General features: G+C 33.7%; 1 protein-coding gene across 4 annotated transcripts in view; it reads left to right on the forward strand.

Annotated features, from left to right (window-relative positions):
- Window positions 1-16911, forward strand: part of SPATA17 (spermatogenesis associated 17) — a 446142-nt gene that overhangs the window by 1913 nt on the left and 427318 nt on the right. The gene's annotated exons all lie outside the window — the stretch shown is intronic.

Raw genomic sequence — 16911 nt, forward strand, 5'->3', positions numbered from 1 at the left:
ATTCTTATCATTCCAAGTTAGAATTATATATCATCCCTGATTTGAAGATTGTCATTTCTGTATTCCAAAGTTTTTCCAGAAATCCAAATACCTGTCCCGCATACTATCTCCAGACTTGTCTTTCTTTTCTACAGCCCTTGTCTTTATTAGAAGTATTGATGGGAATAGTATCTGTTGTACCCTGCCTAATGTCTTTAGTTTTTTGCTTAATAATTATAACCATTAGCAATGTTTTCTGGATTCTTCTGCACACATATAATTGGTGCTCTCATTTGTCAAAAGACGTATCTAGTAGTCATATAGTTTAATGCATTTTGCAAAATTATTTGTTACATTCTAGATATATTGTTGGAAAGACATCTATCTTATATTTGTTATCAAATTTGAAAATAGTCATCAGAGTACCCCTTAGCAGAGAACTACCAAGCATTAATTTTTTTTTCCTCTTCTGACTTTTACTGGATGATATTCTCTCCCATTGATGGCTTCGGAGAATCCACTATTACCATAAAAAGGTTCCTTTTTGAATATTTTTAATGTACATGAGGCCTTTCTTTTTTGTCATTGATCTCCTTGGGTTATTTTCTTAGCAATAGAACCTCAGTGTTAAATGGTATGGTCATTTTCTAAACATAATTCCAAAATGTTTCCCCAAATGGCTAGTCCTATTAACATCTCCAACAACAGTGATAAAATGAATTAATGTATTTATCTTTCCACAGTCTCTCCAACACTGATTTTTCTCCTCTTTTGTAATCTTTGTCAATTAATAAATCTTGAGGTGAAAGTATATGTTTTTGTTATAGTTTTGTTTATTTTTAATTATTTGGAATGTTCTTTGATACAGTTGATATTATTTTGCAATTCTTTATAGCTTTTGAACTCTTACCTCTAGGGAATGACTTAAGATTTTGCACATATGTCATAGATATATCATTTATAGATTTTGTTATTATAATACAATTGGTAGTAGAAGTTGGGTGGCACAATGGCTAAAGTCTAGAAAATCTGAGTTCCAATCTGACTTCAGACATGAACTAGTTGTATGACATTGGGCAAGCCCCTTAATCACTGCATCAGTTTTCTCATCTATAAATTGAGGACAACAGTAACACGTAGGTTTATTGGGAAGGTCAAATTAGATACTATTTGTAAGTACTTACCACAGTGCCTAGCACATAGCAAACATTATATAAATGCTAGCTATTATTATAATGCATTATGTGTTAAATATGTTTATGCTAATTGTCTCTATTTCTTAAATACCAAATCCTTATTTCATAAATTTGATGTAAAAATTTGATGATGATGAACATCCTTTCTTATTCTAAATGCATTAATGTTGTTCATGTGAAAGCTTTTCAATTCAACATAATGTAAATTATCTGTTTTATTCTTTTTCATCAGCCTTTATTTTGTTGAGAATTTATCAGTCTATATCTGTGAAAGACAAATACTTACCTTCTGAATTTTGTGGTTGGCACTTAATAAATTCAGGTCATGTATCTTTTTTTTTTTAATTTATTGTGGACCATGATGTAAAATGTTGAACTAAAACTTAATTTTTGCCAGAACCCTCTCCTGTTTGAGGCACTTCTTATCAAGCAGGGAGTTTTTTCCTAGATTGAATAATTTATGTTTTGGGGTTTATCAAACACTGAGGCATTGAGTTTAGGTAGATTTTAAGTATTTCTAATTATTACTTATTTAGTGAGTACTACTAATCTACTTTTCATTCAAAAATAATTTTTCAAAATATACTTTTATAATTATTCAATTTGTTATTTAAAAACAATTATGATAGCAACAAGAAACTTATGCAAATTCTTAAAGTACTGCTTGTAAAGACTGTGTAAGCCCCAGTTGTACACGTATTTTATTTAATTAAAAAATCAGAATTTCATGGCTTATGTAATTTATATAGAATTCTCCAGAGCATGGAACAAATAGTTAATTTAACCTTTTATTTCTGTTTTAATAGTTATTATTTATTTTCTTTATTAAGGAGTTGTCAACTATTCTTTCTTTCTGATCATAGATGCAGATGGGTTGGATACTAAATAGATCCTACTGCTATTTTCAAAACTTATCTCTGTGACACCATATTAAATCTCACTGAAAGCATGATAATTTAAGAAAATTAAATTTTCTGTGACACTATTTTATCCTAATGGTAATGCTTTCCATTAGGATAAAATAGTGTCACAAATAGAGATCTTTTGAAATATATGTATATGCTTATACATTTAAACATATATTATTCACAAACATCTTATATTGACTGATGTCTGAAAATGTTGTATTATCCCCATTAGAGTATTAGCTGCTTGAAGTCAGGAACTAACTCACTTTTGTATTTGTATCCAAAATACCTGCCATAGTCTATAACACATAGTAGGCATAGATGTTTGTGGATATTATTCATGGATCTTTTTATAATGTGTTACTGCAACATTCTTGTATCTGAAAGCCTAATGGTAGGCATTCCTGCATAGATTTAATCTTCATATTGCTATCTGATGTATTTTCTATTAAAATTATTTTTGATCATTTTGCTTCTTTGCTAAATAGTCTTTAGTAGCTCCCTAGTAGATCCTTCTAAATTAAGTCAAAACTCTTTGACAATACACTTATAAGTCACTCAATTGCACTAATTCCATATACTCATCTTTAAATATACTTGCAGACCTGAAGTGAGAAAACTTGACTTCGTTCTGCTACTTACTATCACTATGACTGTGTAAATCACTTCAACTCTGGATTTTATTTTGCCTATCTGTACAATTAAGTAGTTGTATGTGATGATCTCTAAGGCCCCTTTTTCTTTTAAAACATGCAGTCCTCTGCTTTTTGTTTGTTTGCTTTCAATGGTTCATATAGTTCTGAATTATATAGTACTCATAGAACTATTTTTCACTAGTCTGGAACATGCAATTTAACATTAGATTTGTGGATTGGGTGAAAACTGCAGGCATGTTTCATTTTAGCAAATCATTTGGCAGAATATATTATGCTATTTTTATGGGAAAGAGACAAACTGGAGCTAGGCGGAGTACATATAAATGTATGCAGAACCAGTTGAATATCTGGGATGCAAAAGATCACTCTGAATGAGGCATGCCCCTGTTTTCATCTATTGAAGAAGCAAAATAGTGTTCCCTGAAGTCTTGCTCATCTTTGCATAGTTTAACATTTTAATCAGAACTGGATAAAGTAATAGCTTATCAGCTTTGAAGAAACACAAAGTCAGGGGAGTTATTGAACACACTGTATAACATTTATAATACCAAAAAAAAAAAAAAAGATCTTAAGGAGAAGCTAAATCCATTAAGATAAAATTCAATAGATCAAAATAAAAAGTCCTATACTTGAGCTAAAAATATAAAGTAATCATTGTTACAAGTTGAGAAAGGCATAACTAGACAAATAATTGGTGAAAAAGATCAAGGCATTTTAAGAGATTATGATGGTCAATACAGTAAACAATATGAGTGTGCCATGGCAATCCCCAAAGCTAATGCATTTAAAGAAGTAGTACTTTTCAGACCTAATCTGAAGATTGGGTTCCATGAAAAAGGACTAAGCATTTACTAGGTATATTAGGAATGCAAATTGAAAAGTAAGGTAGTGCCTACTCTTGAGTTTACATTCTAATGGAAGACAATACAAATAAGAGGTTTGAGCTGCAAGTTGTATAGAAAGGCACAAAAGATCTTTTAATGCAATTGAAAATCAAGTAGTACTCTACTTTTAAAAAATATCATTTCCATTGAGGAGGGGGGCATTTCTGTATCAGATAATGAACCATTTGACAGTGCCAAGAACATAGGTATCAATAACTCAGTGGAAACTGAGCTAAAAACAGGACTTGTGATTTGTGGGGTACTGCCTTCTCTGTAGTTCTTGAGATTGAGATTGTCTGGTGGAGATACAAGACTCCCCTAGATAATGGGCAACAAATTTTTAGGAGGAAATTGGCAAGTGGGAATGTATCTAATGAGAAGCAACCAAAATGGAGCAGGGCCTAGAGACTGGGCCATCAAAGGCTTGGTTATAAAAATTTGAGATATTTAACCAAAGAAGAGAAATCTTGTCAAGTGCATCATATGGAATAGGGATTAGCCTTGTTCTATTGGTGCCAGAGGGCAGAAATAAGAAAAAAAGATGCAAATCTTTTTCTTTAGGCTCAACATAAGAAAAAATGTCCCAACAATTAGGGCCATTCAAAAGTAGTATTGAATATATAAAGATAAAACAATAGGAGCCAATATGTTTGTACTCTTTTGAATGCTATTAAGCTGTTCAGAACGTCTGCATGTGGGGCCTTTCCCAAGAAACTTCTTTTGCTTACTTTCATCCTCTTTTCCCTCACTCACAGCAAGTTATTGTTGAAAAAAAATGGTATCTCTCTGATTGGACGAAGCATTACATTAACTGAACTATTCTGATCTTTACATATAAAATTTTTCATTTTTGAAACTAGTAGTTTAACAAAGAGATAAATTCACTTGGCTCCCTTTACAGTAACCTCAGTCTGCTTGACTTGTGTGTTAATGTTTTATTGCCAAAGTTAAAAAAAAAAACAAAAAAATTATACTTAGGTGATTTACAAAAATGGATTGGAAAGTTATTTTTTTAGAAAACTGACATTAGGATCATATTTCTCCAATATTGATGTGTCCATGCATAGGTCCATACATATTATGAGCTCAATACCTAAAAATAAATATTTACCATTTAAAAAAACTACTTATTACAAATGGAATATTAAACTACTTATTGGATGTGTACTAGAAGCAATTCAGGCATGACTATAATCAGACTACCTCTAAGACTTTTTCAAACTTAGATTCTGTGATTCTATACATTTAAAATTTATATACATGCTTATTATTATTTATGCTTGAAATAAATACAATGAATCTTTATAGAATTATAGAATGAAAAGTGACTGAGTTGCTGAGGGGAAGTCTAGCCTCCATAAAAGGGCATTAACAGGGAATAAATTATAAAAGTGATTAAGAGAGTTTTGAAATTTTGAGGAAAGCTACAGATTTAATTTGAGGATGGGAAATTTAGGAGAAATTGAAAGCAGAAAAGAAGACAAATTGAAGATAATGAAGAACTGTGGCATAAAGATCTGAAAGAACTAGAAAATAGAAAGGTATGAAGGAAAAGAATAGAATTAGCTAGCATTTATACGGCTTACTATGTGTCAGCCACTGTGCTAAACTTTACAGTTATTTCATTTGAACAATCCTGGAAGGTAGGTGCTGCTATCATCATAATTTTATAGATGAAAAAACTGAGGCAAACAGAAATTTGAGTTACTTTGTAAGGGTCACAAGTAAGTGTCAGAGACCAGATTTAAACTCAGAATTTCCTAATTCCAGGCCCAGTGTTTTATCCATGGTGCCACCTAGCTGCCAAAAAGAAAGAGAAATGGAAAACTAAGGTACATGGCACTCCATCTCTTCACTCCTGACATTTAAAAACCAATTTTTTAAATTTTCATTTCCAAATTCTTCCTATTCTTCTACACCCTCCTTTACTCATTGAGAAGGCCCGAAATCAATTTTTTAAATTTTCATTTCCAAATTCTTCCTATTCTTCTACACCCTCCTTTACTCATTGAGAAGGCCCGAAATATAATGCTGATTACACATATGAAGTCATATAAATCCCATTTCCACATTAGTCATGTTGCAAAAGCAAGAAAAATAGTGAAAGAAAATATGCTTCATTCTGTACTGTAAGACAATTAGTTCTCTCTGGAGGTGGATAGCATGTTATATAATGACTCCTCTGCAACTGTTGCATATCATTGTATTGATCTGTTACTAAGTCTTTCACCACTGCTTATCATTACAATATTGCTGTTGCTATGTATATTGATCTCCTGGTTCTACTCACTTAACTTTGCATCTGTTCATTTAAATCTAAGGAGCTTTTTTTCTGAACCCCCCCCCCACCCCTTCATCATTCCTAACAGCATAATAGTATTCCATCAGATTCATATACCATAACTTGTTTAGTCATTCTTTGACCCCCACAGAAAGAGTTGCTATATACTTTTTTGTACATATTAGTGGATCAGTTTTCTTTCTTCTTTTTAATCTCCTTGGGGAATAGAGCCCGTGTCACTAGGGCAAAGGTTTGCTTAGTTTTATAGCCTTCTGGAAATGGTTCTAAATTACCCTTTAGAATAATTGAACTGTTTTATAGCTCTACCAACAGTACAATGTCCTTGTTTTCCCATGTCCTCTCTGGCATTTCTCATTTTCCTTTTCTGTCATTTTAGCCAATCTAATGGGTATGAGGTGGTACCTTAGAATTATTTTAATTTTCATTTATCTAATTATTGGTGACTTAAAGAATTTCTTTTATATGACTATTGATAACTTTCATTTCTTCCTTTGAAAACTTTACATATTTTTACATATTCTCTGATCATTTGTCAAGTGAGGAATGGCTCTCTTATATTTATGAATTTGATTTAGTTCCCTATGTTTTTGAGAAATGGAACCTTTATCAAAGTAACTTGCTTTAAATCTAGTCCCCTACCCCTACCCCCAAGATTCCCATCCTTCTAATTTTGACTGTGCTAGTTTTGTTTATGCAAAAACTTCTTCAATCAAAATTATCTCTTTTACCTCTTGTGAACCTCTCTGTCTTGTTTGGTCATGAACTCTTGCTGTATTCACAGATTTGGGAGTTAATTTCTTCAATACTCCAATAAATTTCATGTGATTTCAGCCTTTATGTCTAGATCACATATCCCTTTTTGATCTTATCTTGGTATAAGGCATGAAATGTTAGTCTGTGTTTAGTTTCTGCCAAACTATGTTCTAGTTTTCCAAGCAATTTTTTGTTGTAGTTATTATACTCACTTGCTTTTTAAGTTGCATGCCTAATCTTTTCCATTGATATATTTGGCTTATTATCACATTGTTTTGATAATTAGTGATTTTCAGTATAGTTTGGGATCTGGTATTGCTTTATATTTTATCTTTTTTTTACCTCATCTATTTTTTACCTTTTTTCCCTCTGGATGAATTTTTTCTTCATTTTTTTTCTAGCTTTATAAAGTACTTCTTTGGTAGTTTGATTGGTATGGCATTAAATAATCAAATTAATTTAGGTAATATTTTCATTTTTATTATATAGTCTCAGACTACCCCATGAGCAATTAATATTTCTCTACTTATTTAGATCTTTATTTTTGTGAAGAATGTCTTGTGACTCAGAACATTTTCATTTACTTTCCTCCATGCCTAGAATTCTTTTTCCTCTTCATTTCCTAATTTCTCTGATTTCAAATCCCAGCCAAAATTTCACTGTGTATAAGAAACCTTTTGTGATTACCCCTTACTACCTGTACCTTTCTTCTGTAAATTATCTTTGAATTATCCTGTATGCTTCTAATTTGTATGTAGTTTTTTTCATGTTGTCTCTCCACTGGACCATGAGTTTCCTGAAAGCATGGACTGTTTCTTTTTGTTTTTGTTGTTTCTATTTTTTGTTTTGTTTTGCTTTTCTTGAATCCCGAGAGCTTACCACAATGTCTCACCCATAGTATTTAATAAATACTTGTAGCTTTGAGATGGATTCAAAATGAAGGGTGACTTAATGGGAAATTAGCTGGTAAGGGGATAGAGACTAAACTTGTGATTTCATATCAATTAAGCTGAATTTTCTAAGAATTGTTTTTTTTCCCCTTTGTACCTTTAGCATTTAATCCTCAGACTGGCACAAAAGAAGCACTTATTAAATGCTTGTTGTTGACTTGACTTGATATAAGAAATTCCTAACTGAGGAATCCCTCTTTACCAAAGCAAGTCAGTGCTTCTTATATAACTTATTATCTTAGAGAGGTTCCAAGACTACAGATAAGTAACTTGCCTATGGTCATATTAACAGTATAAGTCGGAGATAGGACTTGAGCACAAGTAGACTCCCTTGCCATCTGTCTAGCAGTCATACTACATTGCTTATAAGCTGTTAATAGAAGATAAAAGGCATATAGTTTGAAGCAGTTTGTAGAGTGGACAAAAATATGTATAGATTTGGTCAATGAGTGACATTTAAGGATGTGGACTGTGGATGACTGATACTTTAGACTCAAACAGTACAGGTAGGATGAAGAAGTCGATTTCTTCTTATAGGTGAAATACTTGTTTTTTTTATTAATTCATAACCATTACACTAATACAGGCCTTCTTTGCCTCTTATCTAGATTTTTGCATCTCTCTTATCTAACCTCTCTTCTCTCCAAAATATAACTCCTATATCTCTCAAAATAATATTACTAAAACATTACCCTGGTCATGTCACACCCTAACTTATAAATTTAAAAAGCTCCAGTAGGTTCTTATATCTAGGATAAAATGTAAATCCCTTTGTTGTTGGACATTTTAAGCCCATTGAAATTTAACTCTATGTTCTCTAAATATACATATTTATATATTATTTCTCATCACATACTCTACATTCTAGCCAAATTGACCTACTAGCCAAGTTATTTGCTAAATACAACATCCTATTTTCCTCTCCTACTTTGCACAGTTTGAGCTCCTCACCCACACTTATAATATTTATCCTTTCACATATCTGGTTCTTGAAATCAATCATTTCATTTATAATGAAGAAAATGCTAAATGTCAGTTGTAGGTTAGCAAAAATACAGATGCAATTTTTTTCCTTCCTATGTTGGAGCCTTTAAAAATCCCTTTAAAAACATCTGCCTTAGATATTTCCAACCTTTCTAGCACTCAATCCTCTCTTATTCATACAAATTACATCATTTAAATCCAACTCTAGGGCTGAAGTCTCAAGTGCTTCCCATTATCCAAAGTTTCCTAATTCTGATGACACTACTATTTAGTCTCAGAATCATTCTTAGGTTTTTCTTTTCTTCACAAACTATATTCTATCATTTGTCATGTCTTATATTTCCTTACCTGCTCATTTGTATTACACAATAGAATACATTTTTCTTTTTTGAAGAATTTTTAAATATTTTTATCTTTTGTGCCTTGCACAAAGAAAGCATGTAACAAGTGCTTAATGAATTTAACTGAATTGTTTTTAAAGACTGTTTACTGACAAAGGGATTGTAACACAAGGGAAAGGATGTTGGGTGTGATTGTTGAGTTGCTAACAATGTGAGAAGGATGACAGATCCAAAGTTGAAGATAACCACATGCAACATGACACAGTAATCTTCCTCTGGAATCACCAGCTAGAATGGCAAAGGAATGAGAATCCCACTTTGCAGAAAGTATGGAAAACTGAGATAATTTTGGAACTACCTGAATAAAATGTATGATGCTTATATTCCTGCAATGGTTGAATGATTTTTTACAATGCTCAAATGTAGGTTAATCTCAATGCTAGAAGATAAAGAGGGAGAATGAAATATTCATTTGTTGCTATTATTTTTAATGGAAGAACTTCTATATAAAAACTTCAATTTGAAAAAATAGACAAAGAAGAGAGTTCTGTATGAGGTGGTTGGAATATGGAAGAATGTAACAAATATAGAAGAGTGAAGAATAAAGAATACTAACTTCTAAAGGGCAAGGATTTGGATGTTGCCTAGAGAAAGTACCAAATCATCTTCTAAAGAAATGATGCCATGAAATCACACTAGAGATCAGGTAAGAGATCATCCAATAAGAGCCAGAAGAAAAGAAAACAAGCAGTGGCAGTTGGTATGTCATGTTGCCTGTGGTTATCTTGAACTTAGTGTCTTTCGTTCTACTCACATTGTTAGCAGTTCAACAGTCACACTCAACAACAGAGAGAGTCTTTTGGGGGCATGTATCGGGAATGTGATAAAGAACCCAATGAGTCTTAAACTTAGATGACCATTAGCCATATCTAGTGATTCAAATGAATTCAAATTATATTAACAGAACATTTTTAGAAAGCATTACTAGAAATGATAAATTCTTGGCCCAGAACTTAATGGCATTATAGAATATAGTTGAAGTTCTCATCACTACTGCCTGTGGAAGGGATGATCTTAAGAAGAGAAATATAGATTTCAGAATTTAAGAACAATGGTTAAGAAGATGGTATGTAACCAATATGGAAAATATTTTATATGATTGCACTTGTAAAACCTATATAAGATTGCTTCTAATCTCAGGGAGTGGGGAGAGGAAGGGAAGGAAGAAGACAATTTGAAATTAAATTTTTTTTAATGTTTAAATTGATTTTACATGTAATTAGGGAGAATTAAAATATTTAAGAAAGAATATGGTATCTGAAAAGATTGTATTTTTGGATACAGCTTAAACTATAAGAATAAAACAAGCTCCTGATCACAGAATAACTAAAAAGGTGGTAAAATTTTTTTTTTCTCAAAAATCTTGCAATTCTAATCAGATGGGATTTGTACTGAAAAGAAAAAGAAGGGGGGTGGGGTATTCAGAGAAAAGTTTGGTTTATATACATTAAGAAAGATACTGGGAGGCATAGTCAAGATGGAGGTGACAACACTCATAAAAGTATGTATGAGGAACTACACTCATGAAATGTAAATTTCAACCTTTTAAAAATTAACCCCTTTGAAGGCAGAGTCAAGATGGTGGCATAGAGGCAGTGAAGGTTCAGATCTCTGAAAATCCCTCCTTACCAAGATTATAAACAAAATGCTCCTAGGGGACTGAAAATCAAACCTAACAACAAGACAGAGCAAAAGAACCCTCCTGCTGGACTCAAATTAAAAGGTACACCCCTCCCTCCCAAAGCCTGAATTCAAGAACACTCTGGTTTAAGGGGAAGGAAGAAGGAAGGTCCTGGGGCCCCTCCCCCACCTAGAGCACTAAGCCTCCAGCAGCAGCTGGAGCCTCTGGGTAGGCAAAGGCAATGGTCTGGAGGGAGTACCTTGTGAGCAAAGCTGTGCCAGGCTCAGAGCATCCAAAGCAGGCAGTAGGGAAGCAGATAGAGAAGAAACACAGAGCACAAAGAGTTTGCAGCAGTTACAGCAGCAGAGACACTCCATTCCCTTCTCCCCCTCCCCCCCCCCTTTCCCAAGGTTTTGGCCTCAGAGCACAAGCAGCAACCCATTCTAACTGAATCCCATCAAAGCCTCTACAGGGCAGAGAAGCTCTAGCTCCAACACCCCTCCCCCACAGGCTGCTAGACTTAATCCCATGAAAGCCTCCAGAGGGCAGGAAAGGTCAAACACCAACACCCCTCTGCCATAGACTTTACTGAGAGATTTACTGACAAAACTCCAAGGGTGAAGGCGGAAAGAAAAACCCAAAACTACAAAAAATAAATGAGAGGAGCAAGAGCTCTGGCAATTGCAGGGAGTAAATAAAGGGTAAATATGAGCAAACCACAAAAAAAGAAAAAAGAAATTATAAGCAAGAGCGTCTATACAGGCAATGAACAAAGAGCACACAGAACAGAGAAGGATGAGGGAATATCAAGGAAAAAACAAAAACAAAAACAGAAACCCCAGCAAATTGGATACAGACTCTGGAAACAGAGGCACTTGAACTAAAACAAGAAAATAGTGTCTTGAAACCTAAAATCAACCAGCTTGAAAATGAGGCAAAGGAAATGAAAGATGAGGCAAAGGAGATGAAAGATGAGGCAAAGAAAATGAATGATGAGGCAAAGAGGATGAAATGTGACCTCCAAAGAAAATCAGACAGGAAGAAGGATGACCAAAAACCCAGGAATGAAATCCAGTCTTTAAGAACCAGAATACAACAACTAGAATCAAGTGTCTTCACAAGGCAACTGGACACTATAAAATAAAATTTAAAAAAATGAAAAACAATTGAGGAAAATATGAAGCACCTCATTCACAAAGCAGAAGATTTAGAAAATCATTCCAGGAGAGACAAATTAAGAATCATTGGCCTACCAGAAGACCATGACAAAAGAAAAAGCCTGGACATCATACTACAGGAAATTATTCAAGAAAACTGCTCCAATATTCTAGAACAAGAGGGAAAAGTAGAAATTGAAAGATCCACAGATCACCTCCTGTACTTAATCCCCAAATGACAACACCCAGAAATGTTATAGACAAATTCAAGAACTATCAGAGCAAGGATAAAATATTACAAACTGCTAAGAAGTCATTCAGATACTATGGAACCACAGTGAGGATAACATAGGATCTGGCTGCATCTACACTGAAGGACCGAAAGGCATGGAATATGATATTCTGGAAAGCAAGGGAACTAGGTCTACAACCAAGAATCAACAACCCAGCAAAACTGACTTTATTCTTACAGGGGAAAATATGGTCATTAAACAAAATAGAAGAATTCCAAGCATTTCGAAAGATAAAACCAGACCTGAACAGAAAATTTGATGCCCAAGCACAGAACTCAAGAGAATCATCAAAAGGTAATTAAAAAAGTGGGAAAAAAGAAAAACAAAACAAAAAAACCCTTTTTTTTAAGAGACCCAATAAGTTAAAATGATATGAATCCTTATAAGAAAAGAGGTCATTGGTAACTATTAAAAATTGTTATTATCAGAGTTCTGAACCCCGAGGGTATTCAAGCAACAGCTCATCCCTCCTGGAGTGGAGCGCTGGGCCTCTCTCTTTTGCAGCCCTCCGGGAGGGATGAAATTGACTTTTCCCAAGTAGCACTGAGACCTGCTACCAGGTTAGACATCCTGTTGAGATATAGCATTGTGAGAGACTGTTGATTAATGACCACAGAGGAGGTGGAGAAAGGAAATCAGAAGGTGGTCACCTGGGGCAGCTCAGCCATGGAACTGAAGAAGGGAGAGAACTAGAGCTGAGTGCCAGTGTGTGGGATACTGTACCAAGCCTGAAGGAAAGAAGGCTAGAATCTAGCTGGGACCAGTTCTGTCCTCACTGAAAGTATTTTATGCAAGGACTGAAAGCACTTTGTACAAGTGAATTCCCCTGTGTGGGAAGAACCAGAGACACCTTGGGGATTTGCCATCCCAGGAAAAAGAATGAGAAACTGAATGATAGGGGAATGAAAGAAAAAAAAAAGTTGAGTATAATTAAATGAATCAACAGGTTAGCTGTTAATAAAAGAAAGGAAGATGGCCTCCAGGGAGTCTAAACAAGCCCAGAAATCTCTGAGTAAACATAACAAGACAAAGAAAAATTAAAAAAACATGTGATGAGGCAGCAAAAACTTTGGATTCCCAAGAGAGTATGGAATCACAGCAAGATATTCCCGAATGGTACAAGAGACAAATAAGACTCTTCAAAGCAGAATGCATGTCTTATACAGGAGAAATAATTGATAGAATTTAAAAACTTGAATCTGCCTTAGCAAATCTCTCCAAAGAAACAAAAGAGAAAAAGCTTTAATTCTATGAGGAACACAGACTGAGGACCAGAAGAATTAGAGAATAAATGTTTAGAATAGACAGAAGAGAATTAATGAAGAGAATAAAATAAATCCTTTTTAGAAAAAGATAGAATATAAACTAATAAAATAAGTTGAAAGGGAGAAGAGGAAAAGAGGATTTTAATCAACTAATGGAGAAAGAAAAAATGGAAAATTAAGTTAACTAGGTAAAAGGAAGAATGAAAAAGGAATTAATAAGTTCCAGAAACTAGGGGGAAGTGTGCTGGAAAGGGCTGGAGAAAGTGAAGGAATTTTATATTTATTTATTTACAGCATTTTTTAAACCCTTACCTTCTATCTTGGAACCAATACTCTGTATCACCAAGGCAGAAGAGCAGTAAGGGCTAAGGAATGGGAATTAAGTGGCTTGCCCAGGGTCATATAGCTGGGAAGTGTCCAAGGCCAAATTTGAACCTGGGACCTCCTGTCTCTGGGTATGACTCAATCCACTGAAATATCCAGTTGCCCCCTATTTACAGCATTTAAAAATTATTATTTTGCATTCTGGATTCTCTCCCTCCAATCCTTTCCCCACCTTTGGAGAAAGAAAACAATAGGATACTCATATATAGGCGAAGTCATACAAAACATTTCTATGTTAGCTACTGTTGAGGGAGAGAGAGGCAAGACAAAATAATGAAAATTAAAAACACTATCTTTCAATCTGCCCTCAGAGTTTATCACTTCTCTCTGGAGGTAAATAAAATTTTTAATCATGAGTCCTTTGGAATTGTCTTGGATCATTGTATTGTTGAGAATAGCTTTAAGTCATTCACAGTTGAGCATTGTACAATATTGATGTTACTGTATATGTGGTCCTCCTGGTTCTATTCACTTTACTTTGTGTCAGTTCATGTAAGTCTTCCCAGGTTTTTCTGAAACCATCCAGCTCATCATTTCTTATAGCACAATAGTATTCCATCACAGTCATATACCACAATTTATTCAGACACTCCCCAACTGATGGCATCTCCTTAATTTCCAATTATTTGCTAACACATAAAGAGCTACTATAACTAGTTTTGTACAAATGGGTCCTATTCCTTTGATATCTGATATACAAACCCAGTGGTGCTGGGTCAGAGTATGTAGTTTTATAGCCCTTTGGGCACAATTCCAAAATTTTCTATAGAATGGCCAGACAAGTTTAAAACTCCACTAACAAAACATTAGTTTCCCTCTTTTTCCTTAAACATTTGTTGTTTTTCTTTTCTGTCACATTTGCCAATCTGATAGGTATGGAATGGTACTTCAGAGTTGTTTTAATTAGCATTTCTCTAATCAGTAGTAATTTTGAACATTTTTATATGATTATTGACAGCTTCAATTTCTTCTGAAAACTTTGACTATTTGTCAATTGGAGAAAGGAGAGAGGAATTTAAGGGTAAAGAGAACCTATGAAAATTGGTTTGCCTTAAAGTAGATTAAGCAAAAATAACATAATGAAAAGGAAGAATTTTTTCATCCTAATTCAAAGAAAGCCATTTTAAAGATAGGGATAAAACTATAAGCCAAATTCTTATAACTTTACATATGAATAAATCAAATAATCCAATAAAAGAAAAGTTAAAAATTGGATAAGAAAACAAAACCCCATAATCCTTTGCTTACCAGTTTTGTTAGAGATTTTTTTTTCCTTTAAAAAAGCAGTCTTTGTTATATGGGGTGGGCTCTCATGAAGGTAGAGGGGTAGTATAAGAAATTGGGCAATGTAACAACAAATATCAATAAAAATTTTAAAAGAAAAAATTGTTATTATCATCTGGGCAGCTTGAAGAATTACACTTAGAGAGAACAGTGGCAAACTGTATAAGATGAAATGCCAAGATATAAACATGTATATAGATATATGTATGCAAAAATACATATATATATATGTGTGTGTGTCTGTATGTATGTATATATATACATACATACACACAACTAGAGCTAAAAAAGAGGTTAAAACTAAAAGAAATCGAAAAAGAAACAAAAGCGGGTGAATTTATATATCACTAAGAAGCTCATGGTGGGAGGGGGGAGATCATCAATACACCAGAAGGGTAAAGTGGTTGAATATAGGAAATATTCAACTCTTATGTGCATTGAAATTGACTCAAAGAGGGGAGAACAATCCAATCCATTTAGTCAGAGAATTGATTTGCACCCTATAGGGAAGTAGAAGGATAACAAACAGACTGGTAGGGAGGGAAGCAGTAAAAGGGAGGGAGAGGGTGGGAGTAGTTTAAAAAAACTGTAAAGAAAATAAGGTGGGGATAAGAAGGGAGAGGAGTAGAAAGAGAAGTAAAATAAGGGTGGGAATTTGGGGGACTGATTAAAAACAAAGCATTGGTGAAGAAGAAAAGGCAGGAATAGGAGTGGAAATCAAAATGCTGGGAAATACACAGCTGGTAATAATGACTCTGAATGTGAATGGAATGAACTCACCCATAAAATGCAAGCAAATTGCAGAGTGGATTAGAATCCCAAACCCTACAATATGCTGTCTACAAGAAACATACATGAGGAAGGTAGACACTCATAGGATAAAACTAAGAGGATGGAGCCAAATCTATTGGGCATCAATTGATAAAAAGAAGGTAGGAGTCTCAATCATGCTATCCGACAAAGCCAAAGTAAAAATAGATCTAGTTAAAAGAGAGAGGGAAGGTAATTACATCCTGATAAAAAGCAGTATAGACAATGAGAAAATATCAGTACTGAACATGTATGCACCAAATGGCATAACATCCAAATTTCTAAAAGAGAAACTAGTGGAGCTCAAGGATGAAATAGATAGAAAAACTATACTAGTGGGAGATCTGAACCTTCCTCTTATCAGAACCAGATAAAGCAAAAAATAAATAAGAAAGAGATAAGAGAAGCAAATGAAATCTTAGAAAAATTAGAATTTGGAGATATGTGGAGAAAAAAAATAGATAGAAAAAGGAATACATCTCCTTTTCTCAGCACATGGTACATTCACAAAGATTGACCATGTATTAGGTCATAGAAACATTGCAAACAAGTGCAAAAGAGCATAAATATTAAATGCAACCTTCTCAGATCCCAATGCAATGAAAATAATAATTAGTAAGTGTACATGGAGAGGAAAATCAAAAATTAATTGGAAATTAAATAATACGATTCTCCAAAATCGGTTAAAGAAAAAATCATAAAAACAGTAACTTCATTGAAGAAAATGACAATAATGAGACATCCTTTCAAAACCTAAATGATGCAGCCAAAACAGTATTCAGGGGGAAATTCATATCCTTGAGTTCATATATTAACAAATTAGAGAGGGCAGAGGTCAATGAATTGGGCATGCAAATTAAAAAAAAACTAGAAAGTGAACAAATTAAAAATCCTCAGATGAAGATGAAATTAGAGATCCTAAAATCAGAGGAGAAATTAATAACATTGAAAGTCAAAGAACTATTGACTTAATAAATATGACTAGAAGATGTACTTTGAAAAAACAAATAAAATAGTCAAAGTATTGGTCCATCTAATTAAAAAAAGGAAAGAGGAAAACCAAATTGATAGTATCCAAGATGAA

The sequence above is a fragment of the Monodelphis domestica genome, chromosome 2 (assembly GCF_027887165.1).
Source record: "Monodelphis domestica isolate mMonDom1 chromosome 2, mMonDom1.pri, whole genome shotgun sequence".
NCBI lineage: Eukaryota > Metazoa > Chordata > Mammalia > Didelphimorphia > Didelphidae > Monodelphis > Monodelphis domestica.